The sequence below is a fragment of the Heterocephalus glaber genome, unplaced genomic scaffold (assembly GCF_053883595.1).
Source record: "Heterocephalus glaber isolate CG9 unplaced genomic scaffold, H.glaber_assembly_v1.0 deba00001461, whole genome shotgun sequence".
In the NCBI taxonomy this organism is placed as follows: domain Eukaryota; kingdom Metazoa; phylum Chordata; class Mammalia; order Rodentia; family Bathyergidae; genus Heterocephalus; species Heterocephalus glaber.
Window position 1 is genome coordinate 34,095,218 of NW_028258308.1, and position 24,061 is coordinate 34,119,278.

The following is a 24,061-nucleotide window of genomic DNA, read 5'->3' on the forward strand; positions in this document are numbered from 1 at the left end:
GGGTTCAAAATGAAAAGGCTCTTTAGGTGTGCCATCTATCCTGTAGTAGTAGGAATTTGTTGTTTTTTAACCCAAGTGAGGCCTTTTTTTTCTTTTTTTCAAATAATACTGGGGATTGAACCCAGGGCCTCACACATGCTATGCAACCAAGTAGGACTTTCTGATTTTTCTAAATCCTTTATAAATCCCAAAATTGAGAGACAGGAAGAAAGAAATTGATCTGAATTTAAATTACTGGTTTTGAGAAGTAGGGTAGGAAAAGGACCAATTGTGAGGTTCTTGAAAATTGGCTTCCTGGTCAGTAAATCACCAAACAGATAATATTGACCACCAAACAATGGGTAAGAACAGAAAAATAAAGGTTTTACTTATTTCCTACCATCTGCAGGCTCTGGCTGGAGTTTCCCCCTCTCAGATGTGAGAGCTCCTCTCTTTAAACTGGGAGATCACTGCCAGCAGCTAGAGCTCACAGGCACGCCGCATGGTGAGTGAGGTCATGTTCATAAGGCCCTCCGAAAGCAGAGCAATATGGAACAGAAGGGCTATTACTGTTCCAAGATCATTTTATAAAAGTGAGCCTGAAGTTCAGTGTGATGATTAACAAGCTATTAGAATCAAGTTATTGATTGCTCTATCTTTGGAGCAGCTAATGCATGAGCAGCAACAGGCCACACACTTAAAACTTTGTTTCTTCCTGTGCACTCCTTCTCCGCAATGGTGCTTCCCTTGAGAAGAGGCAAATCATTTCATGTACAGGGCAGGACATCTTTAATGCAGGTGGTGGGAAAGAGCAAGATAATCTGCACTGACTTTGTGTTGTTTTCCTGTTTTATTTTTTTCTCTGTTAATAAGTGTTAATACAGATACAAGACATGGAAAAATCAGAATGAAAAGTAGAAAGTGGAAAAAAGTAAAGCATTGTCCCCAGTTTGTTTACTCTGAGCAGCTAGTTTTGCATCTGTGTACATTATACACACATCATATGATCATATTAACCATGTTTTATAGCTTGCTTTTTATTCCTTTCAGATCTTATTCTTCACAAATCACAATGATATTTAGTTTCCCATATCAATTAATATAGATATCAATATTTTATATTTATATAATTTTTATCGGCACAATATTTAATGAAACATATTAATATGTTTAACCAAATTCTTATTGATGGACAGAGAGTATTTACATTTTTTGTTCTCATAAATGTTGCCCTGATGAACCTCCATAATTTATCTTTGAGCTTGTGACCCATTTTTTTCTCTCCCTAATAAATCCCTGGAAGTAAATCATCAGAACAATACAGATTGTATATCTTAAGCATATTGCCAATATTTCCACCAGAAGAGTCATACAAGATCACTTTCCACCCTCCATATAAGACACCACCCGGTGCTTCCAACCTTACCTACACTAGGTATTGGCAATGTTTCTGATCTTGGCCAAACAAATATGAGAATGGAATGTCTAATAGTTTTTATGTTACATACTAACCATGCCCCATCAAATGTAACTAAATGCAGTTGTTATGTATCAGGGGACCTGGTTTAACCCACAGCAATTTGTATGCATCTGTGTTACAACCAACTATGATATAACAAAGCTTTCTTGTAGTTTTGAAAAAGAAGCCAAACTTTCACATGATTTAAATTTCTCTCTCATTTATACTTCCATGTGCTGGATCACCTGGGAAGCCCTGTGGAGGTTCTTTGCAGATGTCCTAAGTGACCCGGTACCAGTTGTGAGCTGCACTCTCCATGAAGGAGACTGTTCAGACCCCAAGAGTGTGATCCAGAGAGCCCTCTTGGAAGCAGCATCACTCTACAATTGAGACTACTCTGTGGGGTGGCCTATGGCATGGCATTTACTGGGAGTTATCAAGCCCTCTGCCTTCAGCAATAATCTTTTTCGTATTTTTAAAGTGTTTGAAAGGTTATTGTGTGAAGGACAGATAATTGAGGAGACCTCACACTTCATCAGAAGCATTTCATCTTTATTATACCACTCCACAAGGCAGAATATTTCTCATTCACTGACAAATTATGCTAAGATTTTTGAGGCCTGGTCTGCATGAAAGCAAACACATATTTGAGCAAGAATTCAAATAATTTAAAGATATAGGGTCAGCACTATCTGAATACAAAAGTTAAGACTTTCTCCTTTTCTCCCTGCCCCAGAGGCCAATCCCTGGATACATAAATGCACACTCTCAATATTGCTTTCAAATATTTGCTTTGGATGTCATTTCCCATGAAGACACCTATGGTTGGTTTATTGTGAGTCACCATCAGGCAAGTTTATCTACCTGAAGTTTTCTTCTGGTTATTAATGGATCAGTTTGGAACTCTGCCATAATGTGTTTTCCTCAAATTCCTTGCAGATAGTAAAGTAATAAGAATGAAAATGTTATCTTACCCAATATTTGGCAACTTCATATTTGGAATTCATCTAGAACAGTGATGATGAACCTTTTAGAGGTTTCAGTGATACAAACATACCACTGCAGCACATGTGCCATAGGTTTGCCACCACTGATCTAGAAGTTAATATCTTCTGCCTAGTTCCTCAGCCCTCTGTCTAAATAACTGTCAAGAAGATAACCATATATCCAGCAGCTATGCCGGTATACATGGCTTCCATGGTTAGTTGGGTCTGAGCAGCTTATCCATATGCCCTACTTAGATTTCTCAAACTCTCTATGTGACTAAGAGTGAACCCTGTCTTTTCTGGTCTATTGCTCAACCCTATGTGTCCTTTGCTGTACCTGCTCTCCTCCACTGTGGCATCCACAGTAGTAGACTTTATATAAAAGGATAAGTGTGAATAAGACATAGATCCTGAAGGCAGTTTCTTAGGGCCTGTACAGCTCAGCAGTCTCAGGCCAGCCAGGAATTTCTGGATCATCATTAGCATTAATGCTACCACCCCCAGGACCCTTGCCTTAATAAAGGTCACTATGGCTTCCCAAAATATACTTACATTGTATATTAATTAAAGCTGCAATTTTTAGGGCATGAGATCAAAAGCACTGATACTAATTTTCTGGATTAGAAATCAAGAATATCTGGTAATGAACAGCAAAGTGAGGCTTTATTGTTTTGGTGGGGAAAAAATGCATGTTAAAGTGAGTCAGAAGATCTGATTTAAGTCCTAGCTCTACCTCTTACTAGTTTCAGAATCTTAGGCAATTCAATTGATGCATCTGAGTCTTATTTTCCTTACTTATACAGTATAATAAGATAAATGAGCTAATATATGATTGTCCCTGACATAATATTTGGCACATTGTAGATACACATTTAAAAAGTGCCTATTATTATGACTGTAAGTTTTGTATGGTGTTACATTTCTACCATTCACTGTATTATCAGTAGCATTTTCCCAACCCATTTTGGCAAAGTGGGTGCCACTGAATGTGAAAGAAATTAAATGGAATGATATCTAAACTACAAAGAAAGAATAAGCATCTAAATACAAATCTTGGGCCAGGGATTTAGCTCAGCATTCCGGCGCCTGCCTTGCAAGCACAAGGTCCTGAGTTCAATCCCCGGTACCAAAAAAATACATACATACATAGATACATACATACATATGTACAAATCTTTTTGGTGACACTTCCATTAAATGCCAATATTCAGAGAATAAGTGCCTTTGGGCAGGAAAAGTTGGTGATTTTCTTAATATCTGTAGTACAGTCTTATTTAGGAAGTTGTAGTTATCTTTCTACTGAATTATTACATCATGTAAGTAAATCTAGGGGAAACTGTGAAGGCCATCAGTGAGTGTGATTTCATCAGGACCACATACTAATCTGCAGTAGCCATGGTTGTCAGCTTGATTTATATCAGGGATTCCCAAATTCTGCCCACAGGTCCAAACCACCACCTTCCACCTTTTTTTGTAAATAAAGTATGGTTGGAATACACCTATTTGTCTATATTTATGGCTGCTGACATGAAGAGTTATTTAATTGCAACAGTGACTCAGAGCCCATATTGCCCACAAAGTCATGTGTACCATCTGACCAGCTTAAGGAAATGTACATATGAATTTATTTGGAACAATAAGAAAAGCATCCCCAGTACCACCATTGGGTGCACATCCTAAGCAGGGCTGAAAGCTAGAAAGTGGAACTGAATGCCCTTCTAAAAGAAAGTGGTTTATCTGGCCAGGACACAGAGAGTGGAACCTGTGGAAAATCATGCATCTCTATAGAATGGCCGAAAAAGATCTTGAAGATGATTTCCACAGGGCTTACGTTAGGTAAGAAATATTTAATAAATAAAACAATCAGAATTTGTTATATATCGAGATCTATTTTGGGACCCAAACCAAATGGATTGTGTAAGGAGAAATGAAAAGTTAATTTAGGTGAATTCTTTTAGTGGGAAAGGTTATGAGAATAGCTACATAAATATCCAATGATGAGAAAAGAATGTTTATCAGTTACCCCAGGTTGCTATGAACTGCCTAGCTTGTACATCAATGTATCTATTTTTAAAGTTTCTTACTGATGGATGAATGTGTGTGTGTGTGTGTGTGTGTGTGTGTATGTGTGCATGTGCTTATGTGTACACTGGAAAAGAAAAAAAGTCCTGAATCCATTGTTTGAAATATGGAAAAGATAGTTCAGATGGTTGAAATTTCCTGACACAAAATATTGGGTAACTCATAAACAATTCTTTTTGTTTTAGTTTTATAATATGTCTGAAATATAGAACTTATTAGCTAATCTAATATATAAAGCAATTGCTCTTCAGGTTTATTTGTTTACTGAGTAGTAAATGTCACCCTAGAGGATGTTTAAATTTGTGAAGATGATAAATTGGTGCATACACAGAGAATGTAGTTACAGGCCTTTGTCTCTCTGACCCACCCCCCCACCCCACCCCCCCAGCCTCCAATCCATACCTTACACACAGTTTTCCTATTAACTCTGCCCATACTGTTTCTGGGACACACAAAGCATATGCCCAGGATAAGCTTCTCTTTCAACTGCCTATCAGGTTTTCAGCATGTGCTTTGGAGAGATAGTGACATTGCTATGCTCTGACATGCTCCGTAATGTCAGTGCAACAGAGTGAGTGGAAGATTCTACTTTTCCGATAAAGATCAGTTGCTGTTTCCTGTCTTGAAGACGAAAGTTGAGCAAATGCAAAGGTCATGTGTGTTTATATTAACAATGCAAGAGTTACACTACATTTTCGCAACAACATCAGGTCATTATTTATCCACTTGTCCTTTTTTTTTATCATTCCTTTGAACTGCCTGCATTTGCTTATCATGATATTTCTAAGTCTGTAAACAGCCCAAGAGTAGCTACTCCATTTCTCTAAATAGAGTCTTAGGTCATTTTTATTATCCAGCATTATAGGTCAGCAGAATGCGCCCATCTGCTCTCCTCCCCACATCTGGGGTAACTTTAACTCTTTATGTCTATAGAAAACTACAAAAGCCATTATGACATTGGTTTATTACTTTTCCCTGCCATACTGCTTACCTATGTGTCATTTTCTCTGAAAAATAATCACAAGGATATCATTAAAAAGTCTTTTTCGGGGTGGGGCATGGCATTAAACATAATAACTTCTCTCTTACACTCACTGCTCCTTCTTGTTTTCTATTTCCCTGATTACTCTTCCTGAGTACAGCCACTCAGAGCTTCTTCTACCAAGCCAGAAAACCTCTGAAGTTGTGAAGTTGAAAGGACCTCTGGCTGCCTTTGCAGTAGCCAAGGGGCAGATCCGTGTAGCATAGGAGCTGTGTGTGAGGCCAAGAGCCCAAGTTACTTAGGACTCACAGTCTTGCCAATATGTCAATCATTTATAAGATTTTCTCACATACTTGATTTGATTTTCATGCTTGTGTGTTTTGGTGGTAGCAGCACATTGGTAGACCTGCTTTCCATTCATTTGACTACCTTCAATATAACAACTCTTTCAGCCATGAAGGAAAAAAGTGATTAGGTTTGGATCACATAGTATGAGGTAAATCATAGTTTGTCAACTGATTATAAGATACTTCTAATGTGTGGAGCAAAGTAAGCACTCTTTCACTTTTCTATGGGGAAAAAATAGTCAACATCAAAAAAATGAAGAAATGTTAATTATGTTGATTAACTTACACACAATATGAACAGAGGTAGTTTTAACTATGTAATTATTTTCTCTGCGGTTGCTGTTTCAGCTAGAATAGGGCTGGGTTGTTCAGTGGTAACCAACTTCCCTCCAAATCTGAGCAGTTTTTGACTCAAATTGTTGTTTTTTCTTAAATGACGCTCCATATCCAGTGAATGTTAGCAGGAGGCTCTGCTCCATAGCGTGCTCTATTTGGGACCCACTGCATTGCAGGAGTCTTCTTTTAATACTTGATAGTCACCATGCAAAGGCAAAGACAAGGGTGAACCACAACCTGTGTCTTCAGCTTCTACCTGGACATCACTTCCATCTCAGGGGGAAATCTCACTTCATTTCTTTTCAATTCAATTCAATTCAATTCCACCCCCAAGAGGGGAAGCAGGTATAAATAAAAGAAAATAAAGCCTAACACCTCATTAAACACTGGTATCATCACTTTTTGCTCTTGTTGTTTCTTTACAGATTCCTTTTAAAACAATCTGGAAATAGAGCTGATGGAAATCAGCTTCATTAGTTCTAAATCAGGGTCTCATTGTTGGGTATATTGTCTTACCTTATTAGCAAATTTCATCATAGGTTTCAATGGAAGACCCATTTTAGGGTGGTCCCTATCCATACAACTCCAGGTTTTCCTGCTTATGGGGGAAAGGAGCATACCCTTTTCCAGAAGGAACAAGCTCATTCCAGCTCAGATAGCTGTTGGTTTCCTTTGATACATTACTAAAACTTGAGTGCCAGATACAGAGGCGTCGCTACTCAGCAAGTCCACAGAACATGTGCTCAGTATAGCACCCTGTTCATTGCTGATGCTCTGCATCACTTTTCCTGATGAAACTCAGCTTTTATTGCAGCAACAATGAGTTGTCCTGGACCTCTGACCTCACTCGAAGATGCCTTTATTTTGGATCTGCCCTATATATTGACCCACAAGTTCAAGACTTGAGAAATATCTGCAGGCTCTTTTATAGCAGGTAAATTGTTTATTTTTGTTTTGCTCATGGCATAGGATCATGTCATAGTTATCCCAGTAGTTAGTAGGCTTATGGGAGTTCATGTTACCCATCCATGTGTCAAGATTCCCATAAATGAACACTGGCTGTATCACCCCAAGTTATAATCTTAGGTGAGTTGGCACAGTAATTTTGGACCTTAGTGATCTGACAGTGGAATGGAAAGAAATGTGGTTTCCTAATCCCACTAAAGGAACAGGTATGTTGTACAATGTGAATGAGAATAGTGATATACAAGGCATTTATCCAGAGTTTCTCCTCTCTCTGTTTTGTAGAATGATGGAACTCCTACAATGGGGGAATTTGGCCAAAAGCAATGACTTCAGGCATGGTGCACTTTACTGAAATGTGAAGGTAAGTGTTTGGAGACTCTGGTTTCCTAGGATCAAGTCTTTGCTTCATCATACATACTCATACCTTCGTTAGCCACTTGGGCCCAAACACTGTGAAGCCTCCTTCCCACCTTCAGTGGGAAGTGCAGTGCTTTCTTTGCCACTGGAGGATTAGTAATGCCAGGAAAATACCTAGGCTCTTTGGCAGTCACTTACACAGATGTGTATGTTTCTAATTGCAGGAAATTGTTAGAACATGACTTGGACTAGATATACACAACTAAGAATCCAGGAAGAAACTATGCTTTGTTTTCCAAAAGAAGAAAAATAAGAGCTTCATTTTAATCATTTCCCTTCCTTTCTCTCTCTCTTTTTGTTTGATTTCCATGCATGGGCAATATCTTAAACTGGCAGTACAAGATGTTCTTGCAAATGAAGGAACCATTTCTTCCCTGACATCGGACATACTTCATCTGTTATCTAATATACCATCTATCCACGTCCTTGCTACAATTTTTTATTCAGAATTCTGTGTCCTACCATTGTTTTCAGATGAGACCATGTAAAATTTCAAACAAGAAATGTAAATTAATTAAAGTAATTGAAAACACATATCTTTATAGAGTTTCTGCATAATTTTTGCTTTTCTGATCTTTTTCTTGCAGGTCACAAGTGTTAGAGATGAGTGAGATGTGTGTATATGGAAACTGAATGCACTATAAGTCAAATGGACAAAGAAGTTGTTTAGGAAAATCAATCCTGTTCTTGAATGTACTATTATAATTTGCATCTTCAAGTTTATATGTCTCAGCCTTAGGACAGTACTACTATTATTGCTGGTGGATTTTGCAACCTAATCTTGACCGATTTGATGAACCTCACAAAATCACCTAAGGCCAAATTCCCAGTCCACAAGAATTCCCTTTCCAGTGGTGAAAGCTTTGTCCTTCATGATCCTCTTGAAAATTCTCCATTCCTTGAATATAGAACTATTTTAGTGAATAAGTTAATATTATTCCCTTGCTTCACTATATCCAAGAAAGTAAAGCAATCTAGTACCATATCATTAAAGAGCAGTAATGATATATTTTGCTTTCTCCTAAAACAAGACTACCAAACTGTTTAACATGCAGAGCCTAGATGGGGTGGAGGGGGGTTTGGAGGGGATGGAATGAGGTTAGAGATGTGTATAGAGAGAATCTAGAATCCTGATATTGGAGTATTTTCATACAAGCTCAGAATAGAGCTGCTCACAAAAATCCAAGTCTCTTTTTAACAGTATCTGACAACATGCATATGTTGTATGACATCCATCAATGAAAATGGTGACTCAGGTTTTCCTTTTGTTAAAATGATGAGTAAATGGCCAACCAGCTACAGAGGTATTGAGTAAAGAAGACATTCATTTGCTAGAAAATACATTCTTTGCTACTGTAGACATGTATAGTCTGATTGTATTTTGTATTACACTCCATTTTTCACTCATTAGAAATGTTTTTCTTAATGTTAGTTTTAACATCAATTGGCATTCATTTATTGAGCAGTCACTTTAAAATAAGCATCAGGAATATAAAGATGACTAAGAAATGATCCCTGCTCATTAAATTCATTTAATTCTGACATTATATGTGAAGTGAATATGATCATACACACACAGAGACACACACACACACACACACACACACACACATTCACATATACTTAGGTTATAAATGTAAAGCTGAGAGAAAGCCAGTACATTACCCATGGTCACTAGACAAGTGAGTTGGGATTTAAGCCTAGATCTTTCGGAGTCTAGAACCTGTACTGTTAATTACCAACCTTTTATTGCTTTTTCATTTGCCTGTTCATTTGCTTATTGTGAACTGTACTCAGGAGTATGACTAAATGATGGCTATAATAAAAGGCCATGCATACTCTAATTAGCAAAGAGAAATCAGGGCCATAGAGTTAGCTCTCAACTTCCACTAGAATTCTGTGCTATTCTACCTGAAGTCCTCATCTGACATTTATTCTCGTGCTTCCCAAGAACAACAGCCTCCCCAGACCCCACTCTGCTGTGACAGAGAGCATATAGGCCCCTTGCATTGTTGGCTTCTGTGTCTGCATTTACCAAAACTGTTACCCTGTATTAGTCCTCAAGAGACAAAAATTCCAGGAAGAGTTGACATTCCCAGAAGTCCTCATAAATACCTGTTTTCAAGGTCAGGACCACCTTGATAATGTGTTTTCATAAACTCTACACCAGTGATGGTGAACCTTTTAGAGCTTTCAATGATAACCAATAGCTGGCTGTAGATGCATGCCATAGGTTTACCACCACTGCCCTAGACTATGCTTACTTTGTCATAATACAAGATATTTTAACAATAATTAAATTACGTTAAATTTTTTATTGATCACCTCTCCACCAATCGCTCAGATTTTTTTCTGAGAAAAAGGATTTATGTCATTCCTTTTATGTAAAAATGAACAAAAAATTGTCAAAGTAAATTCTAGTCCATTTTTACTTTGATTATCACTATAAGCCTAAATATCTGAATATCATCAATGAGGATAACATTTATCTTACGTAATTCTTAAGCATTTTACGATGAGATAAGAAAGCCCATTAAGGAAGCTGGGCATGATGGTGCATACCTGTAATCTCAGCCTCTCAGAAGGCTGAGGCTGGAAAATTAAAAGTTTGAGGCCAATCTGGGTAATTTAGTGAAACTCTGTCTCAAATAAAGAAATAAAAAGGGCTAGGAACATAATTCAGTGGTTGAGTCCTTGCCTAGCATATGCAAAGCCCTGTGGTCAATTCCTGATACCACACACACACCAAAGAAATTCCACAAGTAGAAGGTGTTACTTTATAAATGATAGACATTTCTTTTTATTTGCTCAATAACGTATCTCCCTTCCTAGGAATATTGGTGTTTTAATAGAAGGTAAGCAAACAAACCCAAGGTGAAAGCAGTGATTTTCTAATTGTGGAATCGTCCTCATCTGTAACCAGGTGGGAAAAAGTGTATGTGTTTTGTAAGGGTACATACAAGGACACCGGAACCCTTGAAATACACATGCTATAACTTCCATCATTAGGGAGCCCTGGGCCCATCCCTACTGCAGTGATGGCAAATCCTTTAGAGATGAGTGCCCAAACTGCCACCCAAAACTCACTTATTTATTGCAAAATGCCAATACTGCAGTAAAACCTGAATAGTGAGGTTTTAGTTTAGAAAAAAAAAAACCTCATACATTAACACCTTTCCTCTTAAAAGACAAACAACACTCGTGCCATAGGTTCACCACTGCTACTGCATAGTAATGAGAAATTAGAAGATTCAAGAAGCATAAAATAGATGGCATACAGTGATAGCCAACTATGTAGTAAGCAGTGTCCTAAGCTTTTTACATTTATTAATCTGTTTAATCTACTCAGTGCTCCATAAAGTAGATATTACCAATTATTTCTATTTTATAAATAAGGAAACTGTACCTGAAAGTTTAAATAATTAGCCCAAGACCACATAGTTGCAAGGCCAATAAAGAATTTGGATCAGATTTTCCCTGACAGCAAATGGATTTTTCCATTCTAATACACTATATTTATTATCACAAAAAAGTACTGTCTGCCCTCTCTGAAATGAAACTACATAATCTTGGCAAATCCTATTCAGGGGGAGGGGGAGTTTTTTAAGGCTCAGTCAGAGAATGATTAAATTAAATTTCCCATTATAGGTTACCAAAGGAAGTGGGAAGAATGGGATGACTGTATTGGGGAGAAATACTTGTATTTCTAGTTATAGCATACAACACTACATGAATTCCTGAGTGGATGCTGAGAAATGAGGTCAAAGTTAGTCATAGCACACGGTCCACATTATCTGCCCCCAGAGCAATACTGTCATGGAGAGCCACTCAGCACTGGCTGGAGATAATTCTGGAGAGCTGGATAGGACACACCAGGGCCCTGTTTCCTGTCATCTTTATTTGAAGACCAGGCAGCAATACACCAAATGGAAGAACAACTGAAGAGACATCAGGAACATGTCAGAATGAACGAGAAGTGCAAGTGTCTAATGGAAGTTTCTACTTCACTCCAACCCCCCTGCAATTAGCAAAGAAGCGATAGGGGCCCTAAAGGGCAGGAGAGATTATGTATTTAGGCAATTCTTACCAGGCTTGTAGTGGAAAAGTTAGGCATGTCCAGTAGCAAAGCTATGGAAACTATTAGAAACTGAGCTAATTGCAGGCTTCTTAGTGAGCTTCAGGAAATGGGAAGGCATTTCTCCCTTTCAGGCTTGTATTTTTTCCAATTTTACTTGTTCAGGAAAGAATTAATTTTTTAAGCAGTGTAATCTCCTGCTATGATTTCTCAACTCTGCAAAGGAAAATAATTATAGATTAATAATGGACTGAAATAGAAAATGCTATGTGTGGAGCAGATAAGTGGGAAATGTTCTGTCTTGTAACCTGTATTGTTTTGGTTCCTGGCAACACGGAGGAACCATTCTTGCCTATGCAACTCTAAATGAAGGTTAGAACTCACCTTGCTTTCCTACTGGTGTAAATTTTCAGTCTCAGTGGAACTAAGACCCTAGTTGGGAGTAAGAAAAATCTTCATGATACTGATATATTTTTCTTCTTAGACTGAGATTTGTGTCCTTTCTCAGGCAGCATAGCTGAGCACCAATTTAAGGATGTTTCTTATGGTAAAATTTTAATTTATTGAGAACATTCTGTGGATTGAGCACTGAGATAAATATCTTACATATATTATTTATTCAAAAGATATGTCTTGAGCAGCCACTGGGTGTCAGAAACCATGTTGGGTTCTCAAGTAACTGTTTTGTCTCTATTCTCCCATTATCTCTGGAAAAAATGGGTGGCATTGTCCTTATTTTACAAATTTTAAAAAGTGAGATTCAGAGAACGTAAGTAATATACATAAAGTCATACAATTATTATGTGAGATAGGCTGCAATCAAAGGGCTTAGAGTCTCCTGACTTCTTGAACTATTGATGCTTCTGAAACCCACATCAGGCCCACCGTGGGGGCCACAGCCCTTTGTGTGCAGCTTCCCAGGTGCCCAGACTCCTTCTGTCTCCTGTTGACTAATGACATGAGGCACAGAGCCTCAGTACTAGGTATTGTGTGCTTTCCAAGATGACAGGTACCTAACTAATTTAACAAAACAATTTTAAAATGGTAGACTAGAGTAGATTGCCAGTGATTACCATCTCTTCTCAGGTGCATCATGATGACATTGGCCTTCTGCATACACCATGCCTATGTCTTTTCTATTTGTTAAAGCTAGGAGGGGTGAAGAAAGATGCAGATAGGCAAGTTGAGAAGCAGGTATTTCCGTCGGTGATTCTTGAAACAGACTCTTTCTGGATTCACTTACAGGTCTGTATCCAAGAGTCATATTAGTTTGCCTGTTGGTTGAGTGGGCAAAGGTATCCATGTATCACAGAAGTGTTCTGAGAGAATTTCTTCCCAATAACCAAAGCACCTTTAAGCAAACAGAAGGAAACTAAAGTTCACAAATACAGTAATTGCTCAAGTCAATGAGTTAGTGATTTCGTGTAGGGTCACTGTTAGGACATTCCCAACTGACAGACCAAAACAATTGTTTCCCAGCAGAATTACAAAAGAGCATTTAGCATAATCTATATATTTCAAGAGGGTCCTTTTCTGCTGTTCCTGGAGTGCTTGCGAGTTATATTTATGTTAGCTTGGTAGGTAGTTCTATAAATGTGTCTGGTTAATACTCTACAAACCTTAGTGTTTTACATTTGCCATGCAAGTTGTCTTTTTCCATAGGAAAAATATTTTCAGGCAAAAATTTTTTATGTAAAAATATAAAATAAAATCAAGTTATTTTGCAGTTGTAAAATATTAGAATCAAAAAAAATCACGAATATTTCCTTTTTAGTGGTTCCATATGTATTACAGAATGCTTCAGTACTTCTTAATCTGGTAAAATTTAGCTATCCTTTATTTTCATAGCTACATACCAGTACTTCTACAATAAGATTTCTTTTTTTAAAAAAGCTGGATATGGCAGTGCAAGCATGTAATTCCAGCACCCAGGGAGGCTGAGGCAGGAGAATCACAAGTTTAATCTCAGCTAGGGAAACATAGTGACTTAGCAAGACCCTGTTTCAAAATAAAAATAAAAAAGGGCTGGGGATGTGCTCAGTGGGAAATCCCTGGGTTTAGTCCCCAGTACCATAAAGAGAAAGGAAAGAAGAGAGAGAGATAGAGGGAGAAAGAGAGAGAGGAGGAGAGGGAGAAAGAGAGGGGAAGGAGAAGGAGAAAGAGAGGGAAATGGATTGGGAGAGAGAGAAAGAGAGAGAGATGTTTTTAGTAATAAAATGATTTTATTGCTCAAAATGAGAATTCATTTTATTGTGCTTATTTATCTATCATTTTCCATTCTTTGAAATCTGGAATACGTCATAACTTTATACTATCACAAGGTGAGTAGACTTTCATTTTTGTTCCTCAATCTTTTTGTTTTTTTTTTTTTGTTCCTCAATCTTTATTTCTGACGTTTTCAACAAATAATTTGCTTGGTGAAAAGATTTGAAGCTTAAATCAGCTTTATAATTATCAAGTGACCTTCCAAGTTCCCCCAATAGGAATTTATAAAGAAACCACTAGATTCAGATTTTATCCTTTCTTATTTCATTTTGGATTGCTAAAATAACAGTCCCATCATTGAGCTGACATTCTCTCTTGAACAATTTGCCAAGGTCTTTTTGTATGTAAAGGCCTCATCAGTTGGGCTGTCTTTACACTGGATCTCGGTGAAGATCACAAACATTATGCGAACCTAGCACAGTTATTTGCTTGGAAACGCTGGTGATTTCATACAGGTTGTATTTCTTAATAGTACAGAAAAAGTGTAAAAACACATACAGTTTTAATAGTAAAATGTCAATGTCATAGTATTCAAACGAGACCTTACGTGCCAAATATAGAAACACACACACACACACACACAATCTCTGATGTGTTATAGCACACTCAGCACCAACATCCCTGTCACAGTTCCGTCACATATTCATAGCCAGGCAGGTAGCCGCTGTGTTTAGGATTGCATTCCTGCATGTGCGCCATCTTGGCATACTAATATATGTAGAGGGACCTGTTTGGCCCTTTTTTTAAAAAGCCATATTAAGAGATTTTCTACTTCCTCCTTCATACTTGGAGTTTATCCAAATGCAGAATACGAGGACATTTTTTCCCTTCTGAGTTGTTTTGTTCTCGTGTTGTTATTTTCCCTGGCTGACACGGATCTTGCAAAGCTGTCAACTTTCCAAGCCTTCCTCAGCAACTTCTCTGAACGCAGTGCCACCGCTCTGTACCTCTTCTGTCGCTGCACTTATCACAGCACATGGTGACTGTCTATGATGAGGGAAGTGTTCCTCCCTCCTTTAAGGGGAGACTTCTTCGACAGAAAGGAGCGAGCCATATTTACCGTTGTTTCCCCCATTCCCAATACAGAGCCTGGGTGTATAATAAGCTCTGAAAAAAGTCTTGTTAATCGGCACATAAACTTTCGAGAATTTCATATGGTCTTCTTCATTTGGAGCAGATGTCTCCATTTCACCTGGTTGATTTTCATAAAGACAAACATTAGGGAGAGAGGAAAGAAGAACATTATTCTGCAAGATATCTTAATGTGCTGTATTGTGAACATGAAGCTGTAATTTGGTGGTTCTTATCAATGAAGATTGTCTCTAAATTTCAGAATTTTAATTACTATAAAACACCTTCATTTCTAACTAGTATCATTATGTTATTTTGTAATGTTTTCAGTAGGAAACATCTGATTGAAATATATTTCTTTAGATATTTTTGTTATACCTCATGAGCTACATTTTCTCCAATTTATAAATCCCACTGAAGAAATAAGATAGATATTTTTGATAGCAACTCTTTTAGATGTTTTGTTTGTGGAAACTATAACTTTAAAATTCAACTTAAAAATAATATCCTCTTTAAAAATAATTTTTATCAAAAATTTTATTTTTAGAATATTATAGATTTACATGCATTTATAAGAAATAATACAGAGTATCTTTTACCCCATTTCCTCTAGTGGTAATATCTTGTAAGACTTTTGTACAGCTAGGATATTGATATTGTTATAGTCAAGATACAAAACATTTTCATCATTACAAGGATCCTTCATGGTTAGCTGTTATAGTTACATGTACTTCCTTTCCACACTCCCGCCTCCAAATTTGGTAACCGTTAATATTTCGTCATTTAAAAATGTTATGTAAATGGAACCAAACAGTATTTAACTTTTAGATACTGACTCCATTCTAATTCCTTGGTGATTCTTTTTTTTTTTTCTTTTTTTGGTATATCCTTTTATTGGTACATTTTAGATGTACAATATAATGACATTCATCATTGGAGATAGGCACTTTACATACTCTCTTGGTTCTTATTTTCCCCCTTCCCCTGCCCTCCCTTCAACCCCTCTATCCCTCCCCATTTACAAAGACTTTTTTTCCATTTTTTTCATTTTCTCATATTAATTCCATTCCCTTCTTTCCTTTCCTCTACCCCTCCCACTTCCCCCTCTCCTTTGCCCCTTTTCTTCCTATTTCACATTATCTATTATACCTTTTAGTCCTTATTTACACTTTCAGTTTCTCACACCAGAGAAACTATTCAGTATTTACACATGTGTCCTATTTATTTCACTTAAGAGTATCACCCCAATGTGCACCCATTTAGCAATAAATGTCTCTAATTTCTCATTTTTGATGGCTGAGTAGTACTCCATTTTATTTTAAAAACCACATTTTCTTTATCTAGTCCCCAGTTGATGGGCATTTGGGCTGTTTCCAAGTTTTAGCTATTTCAAACTGTGCTGCTATGAACATGGGTGCACATATATCACTGTGGTATGATTCTTTTAATTCTTTGGGGAAGATCCCCAGCAGGGGAATAGCTGGGTGAAATAGGACTTCCAGTCCTAGTTTGTTGAAGTATCTCCATACTGATTTCCACAGTGGTTGCACCAGTCTACACTCCCACCAGCAGTGGAGCAGTGATCCTCCTTTCCCACAGCCCCACCAGCATTTGTTGTTGGTTGATTTCATGATAGCAGCCATTCTTTCTGGGGTGAGGTGGAATCTCAGCATTGTTTTCATTTGCATCTCTTGAATGACCAGTGATGTTGAATATTTTTTCATATGTTTATTTACCATGTCTACTTTGTGTGAGAAATGTCTGTTCATTTCAGATTTTTGGATTGGGTCTTTAAATTTGGGAGATCTGATTTTTTTAAGTTCTTTGACAAAGGAGCCAAACACCCTCGCTGGCGGAAAGATAGTCACTTTAATAAATGGTTCTGGAGAAATTGGGTTTCAACTTGCCAAAGACTAAAACTAGACCTATATCTCTCACCATGCACTAAACTAAAATTGAAATGGATTAAAGATCTAAATATAAAAGCAGAAATGCTGAACCAGCTGGAACAAAGGTTAGGTAGAACTCTTGAAGACATTGGGGTAGGAAAAGACTTTATGAACAAAAACCTCAGTTGCCCGTGAACTAGCACAAACAATCAACAAGTGGTATCTCTTCTTACTAAAAAGCTTCTGCACAGCAAGAGAAACCACCAGCAGTGTGAAGAGACAACCCACAATGTGGGAAAAAAATTTCACCAGCGGTCCCTCAGACAAAGGTCTACTATCTCGAATCTATAAAGAACTTTAAAAAATTCTTGGTGATTCTTTATGTTAGCATAATTCCCTGGAGATTTACTTAGGTTGTTATATATCAGTGGTTCATTCCTTCTTATTGCTGCATCATATTTCACTGTGTGGATATTTAATCATTTACTCACTGAAAGATACTTTTGCCAATTATAAAGAGTTGTTATAAACATTCATGTTCAGGTTTTTATGAATATTAATTTTCATTTCTGTATGACAAATGCCAAAGTGTAATTAAGAGATCTCTATGGAAGTTGCATGTTTAGTGTTTTTAAAGAAACTGCCAAAATATTTTCCAAAATGATTATGCCATTTTATATTCCCATAAACAAGTACTGGTGATCCTTTAGTGGCTTATGATGTTGTACATCTTTTAAGCGCTTATTCGCCATATGTATATCCTCTGTACTGAAATGTTTCTCTGTGATCTTTGCCTATTTTCTAATTGGGTTGTTTTTGATTGATGAACTGTGAGAGTTCTTTTTAGATCCTTGATATCAGTCCTTTGTTGGATATATGACTCACAAATAAGTTCTCCCAGTCTGTAATTTGTGTTTTCTCTTTACTGGGTTATTTACAGAGCAAAAATTTTCTGTTTTGATTAAAATATTGTTTTATATTTAGTTGGCAACCACATACCTAAAGTTTCTCCTGATAGGAAACTTGCCCTAGATAATATAAAATTTTTACATATTCAAAGACTCATAGGACCATTTTTACTTTATGGAAATTTAGTCTGCACAATAATGACATAAATAGAATCCTAAGTTGCTAATTGCTTATTTGTCCTTTCTTGTTCAAATCTTAAACTGTATCTTGGCTTCAAATAACTCCATGCCAAGGAATGAGGGTACAAAATTCATAATTTGTGGTTTCTTTGCTTCAGGGACTTACATTTTATTGGATTACATCTAAATTTTTACTTGGCAATTTCCTTCCAGGAAGTTCATGACAGTATTACTTTTTAAATCTTCACTACCTTTTGATGAAAAAGAGAGATAAGTTCTTAACTTCTCATTTAACTATGAAACCTGAAGAAATAAAATAACTTGTATGTCTTTCCATAAGACACAGAAACACATTTTCACAGTCTTAACTTTAACTTCCCAAGCCCTATTTTACAAACCAGATACTATTTCAGACATAAAAGGTTGCTTTCAAAAGCCTATTGGGCTGGGAATTTAGCTCAGTGGTTCTGGTGCCTGCCTTGCAAGCACAGGATCCTGAGTTCAATCACCAGTACCAAAAAAAAAAAAAAAAAAAAAAAGCATATCAGCACTTCACAAGAACTTATGATAACTAAGTAGCAGTGTAGTAGACTGTTTATAATATTAAATTTAAAGGTGAATTTTCTGTACCAAGTTATATTTATGTAAAAATTATATCTACATTGGAGCCAAATTAGAGCTAACCTCTGAAAAAAATGAATGAGGCAACTTCTGTAAAGATATAACTATCAATAATTATCTCTGGTTTTTAATACAATTAATATCGGATTACTTTAAAGACAATCATTTTTGGTCATTATGGTGTTTACTAGAGATCATTTCTAACTTTTGATGATGTATGTGACTTTGATTTGATGGAGCATGCAGAGATTGACTAATAAGGAATGCCACAGGGTAGCATGTCGTCATAGCTGTTACTATGGTGATGGATCATGATGTCACAAACTCATGAGACTGTGACTCAATGAACTATTTAGACAGAGGATAAAAAGTAGTCGTGGTTCATCAACATGTATGTCATCTTTGCTTTACATAATATTATTAATTAAAATGAAGAGCTGGGTATTTCTCAATGAGATTATATAAAGATATTAGACATATTCAGACGTGCCTGAACATAGTTAAGCTGGTTTTAAATTCAAGTTTTTCAAAAAGCCAAAAAATCATCATAAAAAGAAATTGACTTGGAATTGTGTCCTTTTTTCATTCTGAAAAGCACACTCATTAATCACAATTAAATACATGAAATTTTTCATTGATATGCTTGCTCTTTTTCTTAGTGAATGGTGATGTTTTTCAGTTTTAAAATTGGCACAGAACACCTAGAGAGAAAAGTTCTTAATGCTCTCATGCTCTGTGATTAAGAAAATAGTTTTAGATTTAAAATTAGGCACTTTCCCCGATTGCTTAGGTTGGTACACGCTTTAGGCTAGGTTTCCATGACATAACCAGATGCAAATGACTCGGCAGCCTTGGTGCCTGCTTAGTGTTTGTATCATCTCCGTGGAAGCAAACACCCAGTGGTGTTTGGAGCTGGGAGCACATACTTGGCTCTGTGAGTCAGTTATTTTATATACCTGGGAACTTGCAAACCTTCCTCTGACTCTTTGATATCAGAATTTAGACAATTCCTCTCCTTTCAAGGGTGTTTAAGGATCTCAGAGAGAAGGTTTATTTTGGAGTCCCAAGAAACCAGACATCAGTCTGGATTTTCAACTAGAAGTTAAAAATATGTTAACAATGGGCTGCAAGGCCTAGTACAATGGAAAAGTTCTAAACTGTGATTATCTGTTTATGCCTTTCAACTCTTAGACTTGATTTTCTCATGACAGTGAAGAGAAGCCTTAACTGGATCACTGTTGATAGAATTCAAACTAAAACATATTTTATTTATTTATTTTATTACATGTTTGCAGTACATAATGATTACATTTATTATGGAAAGCTGGTACATGTACCTAACACATGTTAATTTCTTTTTCACCCCCTTCACCTCCCATCTCTCCCTGTTCCCTCCAACTCTTGGTTCTCTTTCTGTTTGCAAAAGCTCTATTTCCATTTTTTCTTCAATTCTTTTTTTTTCCTATTGCCTTTCCTTCCCTTCCCTTCCCCCTCCCTCCATCTTTTGTTCCCTTTCCCATTGGAAAAAGATCTCCTTTCTTCCTATTATCTACCTTTTATTTTGCTCTTGACTTATATTTTGGGTTTCTCATGTAACAGAAATCATTTAATGCTTGGTGTAAAATGAGTGCTTAATAAATGATAGTATTCCCTTCACAACAGGTATCAACAAGATCTTATCCCACTGGTGTTTTGCACACATGGGATTAATTTTCTTTTCTATCCCAGAACCATACAGAGGACATATTCTCCATCATCTTCCTCTCTCTGTTGTCCTGGAGAACACATGGCTGTTATTTATCTGAGGCTGTTCAGGAAGGATATAGCTACACAGAGACAGGAAAAAATCAGCTTCTCCTTGCTCACACACACACCTTCCTTTGCAGAGAGTTAGACTCTTCCTTCTGGAGATTTACCTGAGCCTAGATTCAAAAACTTGTGTTCATTGTGTGCTGAAGGAAGTCAGATCCATTTTTCTCTGCATTGCCCCTCTGGCTTTTTGGCACTTTCCACATCCTCATTTGGAAAGGATTCATCATGTTCTGTGTCATAAAGCAACTCTATTGTTGCTCATTTCACTACAGGGAAAAGGTGAAAGATCTCACTCAGGCCTGTGAACAATAGAAGTCCCAGAATGAGAGGTTTGAAAGTTAAACCCAAGTTGCTGCTCGACTATTCTAAAATCTAGTTGTTTTACTCTTTTGAAAATGTTGTAAAAATATTAGAACTTCTTTGATGCTTTTTCATAAAGCCTATGATTGGGCCAAAATGTTAATTTTTATGTATACCAAAAACAGGGTACTTGACTTTTAAAAAAGGACTAGAAATCAATTCATTGAGGACATGGCATCAAAAGCTAGTTACATTCAATCAACTCTCTTTGAGGGCTGTCAAGCTCAATTTGAACTATAGGGTGGATTCCAAATTGGAGCAAACTGTGATCCTCTATAGCATCTGAAGTTTAGTAACTATTCAGTGATGTACCGTTGAACACACTAACTGTGTGTATCTTGGAAAGCCAAATGGCCAAGTCTTCCCCTTTGTCTTTTGCCTACTTGTAAACCCTTAGCTAAACATTGATGGGATCATTCAATATCTATCTTCTATCCCAAGTAAGGGGTAAAGTTAGTAATACACTTCCTCAAAAATAAAGGACACAGGAGCATAAGTAAAGGAATAGTGGCAGACAAGGAAAAAGTGGACTGTTTCATGCAGAAAAGATACTAAAAGGTGTTCTTTGCCAACAAATAGCTTGACTAAGGAATGAATTTTGGAAAAGTGCTATTTAATACAAAAAAATAAATGTTGTCCTGCATTTGCTAGAAAATCATGATTTTCCAGAATGCATTTCTCTGGTGAAGTTGCAAATTAGAAATGAGGAAACATTTTTTTAAAACTCTAGAAAATATTTTAGAAATTTCTTGACAGTATAACTCTTGTGCATTTCTTTCTTAGATCAATATCAATGACACAATACTTTGATTTTATCTGGGGATTGATATGCACAATAAATTTTTTTATGTTTTCACATATGAATTATCGTACCTTCTTGGAATTCTGAATAGATAAAACATACTCTAATCTTCTCTTTTTCTTCTTTGTAAAAGAGCCACAGCAGGATCAATCAATTTTAAAAAATTAAAGGATTAAAAAATTTGACTTGTTAACAGATTGACATAACATAGGCTTTTTCCAAGGGCTGAGCCATATTTTGCTAACCCTATGCATTTTCATCATATTTTTCTCTTTGTTCCCCAATACCATGATGAGAAGTATCATTCTTTCCTAGAGAAGCCCACAGTTTTTTGAAAGTCAAAGAGGTTCTCTTGACAAGTGCAAATCTAGCAATAAAAAGGCATATCTAACAAATGACGCCACCTTTTAGAACACTGGTCTTCCCTCTAAGCCTTGTCCAGCTTATTTCTAATGTAAAACCTAGGAATATCTTACCTGTAAGTTCCAAGATAGCTTTAACTGTCTGTGATTGATTTCTTTCTGGAGAAAGATCAAACAAAAGAAGTCCTTCCCAGCTGGAGCCTTTACAGTAGGGTAACTCAAATAGAATTTTAGGCAAGAAGTAGCCGTGACATAATGTTGATTGAAAAGCAGTATCAGATGTAATCATCACCTGCACACCACACAGTAATCACCAAACCAGGGTGGCTGTTGGTTTGCACACCACATGTCTACAAATGAATTTCCCCAAACATCCTTCTTCCTTGCAAGATCACTGAGCCACGTGATTTGCCTCCCTCTGTTTTATTTCCCCTTCTACATGACATTTGTGCTCTGAATGTGCAATGCAAAGTCTACAGAGTAGCCATGACTCAAAATGAGTATTAACCAAAACAATGGGCCACAATGATATTGGCTATTCTATTCTTATAGAGCAAGAATAGCCTAGGTTCATTTTTATTGTCTTCCTATGACACCCACATTTATTATCTATTAAGACTAGGGTTGGGGATTTAGCTCAGTGGTTCCACCACCCGCCTAGCAAGGACAAGGACCCAAGTTCGATCCCCAGTACGAAAAAAAAAAAAAAAAAAGACTGAATAGGGATGGACTGACAATCACAAACACTGGGGATGTTTCTTATGGATTCCTAATTGCCTTAAACTTGGCTCTAGGCACCTGAGCATCACTAGAACCAGAGAGAAGATGGTTATCTGTTATCTTTGAGGGATAGTTCTTCAAGAAGACTGTTTTGGTACCAGCAGATAGGGATAATGAAGCAGATATGTTATTTTTATTTCCACAAGAATAAAGTCTTGAAAGGAAACCAGATCTCAAAAATACTAACTTGCTAAATTCTGAACTAAACCTCAATTTGTTTGGTTTTTTTATATTCTCATTAACAGTATTAACAACTATAGAGATTGTATAACTTGTAGCATGCTATTTGTGTCAGATAAAATCATGAAATCAAAATGACTCAGTCTGAAATGACATTTTATTCAATGGCAGCCTTTTATCTGAAATCCCTATTCCCTGTTTTCCTGGTGCAGATGTGATGTCTTCAGAAGAAATGAAGTGACTGATTTTTTTTTATTTCATTATATTTCAGGATTTACATTCACTAGGAAGTGGCATTTCCTGAGAGGTATAGGGGTTTCTAGAGAGACTGTTCTCACTCCAGGCAAAATAGGTGCCAATGTTGGGAATAGCTCTGCAAAACCAAAACCGTGGACTCACCCTCTTGTGTATCTCATTTGTATTTCCTCTTAGTATACTGAAATGCTTGAGACGAGAAATGAATAAAATGCTTAGAAGCCTTCTCATGTCCATGATCAACTTCTCTACAGTGACCAGAAATAGGCTAGGAGGGAAGGTCAGACAAGATGAACCTAAGTTCTGTACTGTGATATAGTCATGGAGCAGAATTCTGAAAGTGTTTTCACTTATTCTCAGAACACTAAAAATTCCTCAAGTACACACACACACACACACACACACACACACACACACACTATTCACAATAGGAATACCAAAGTCCAAAAGGCCCTAGATAATTATAGGAGCCATAAGAATGAAGCTCTCTCTTGGATTTCAACAGAAATGGAATTACCTATCTCTCTGAGATACTCTTATAAAATAACAATGAAGCTAAACACCAAGGGGAAATATTTACATCATATGTAACTACATAAAGAGGAAGTGCCCTTAGGACATCAGTGTACAAAAATAAAAAGAATATATTTCTCTTATGTTTAATTCTATATATTCTCTTAGTTGTTTATAATTTTCAATAAAACTGGAAAAAGAAGTTTGAGAGAACAGATGTTACCATACAATACAGCAATCCCACTATAAAGTATATGTCCAAAGGAAATGAAATCAGTATGTCAAAAACACCTGCATTACCATGTCCATCCACAGAAAAATCATGAGAAAATGTCTTCTATATGCACAATGGAATACTACTCAACCACAAAAAGCATAAAATCCTGTCATTTACAACAATATAGATGGAATCTGGAGGACACTGTGTTAAGTGA

General features: G+C 36.7%; 1 protein-coding gene across 1 annotated transcript in view; it reads left to right on the forward strand.

The window, feature by feature from the left end:
• The first annotated feature begins 6,493 nt into the window (after window positions 1–6,493).
• The window catches only part of Nrg1 (neuregulin 1), a 319,600-nt gene continuing 302,032 nt past the window's right edge, over window positions 6,494–24,061 (forward strand). The window contains exons 1-2 of the mRNA XM_087217248.1: window positions 6,494–7,105; window positions 7,420–7,498. The gene's annotated coding sequence lies outside the window, so the exon portion shown is untranslated. The remainder of the gene's footprint in view (window positions 7,106–7,419; window positions 7,499–24,061) is intronic.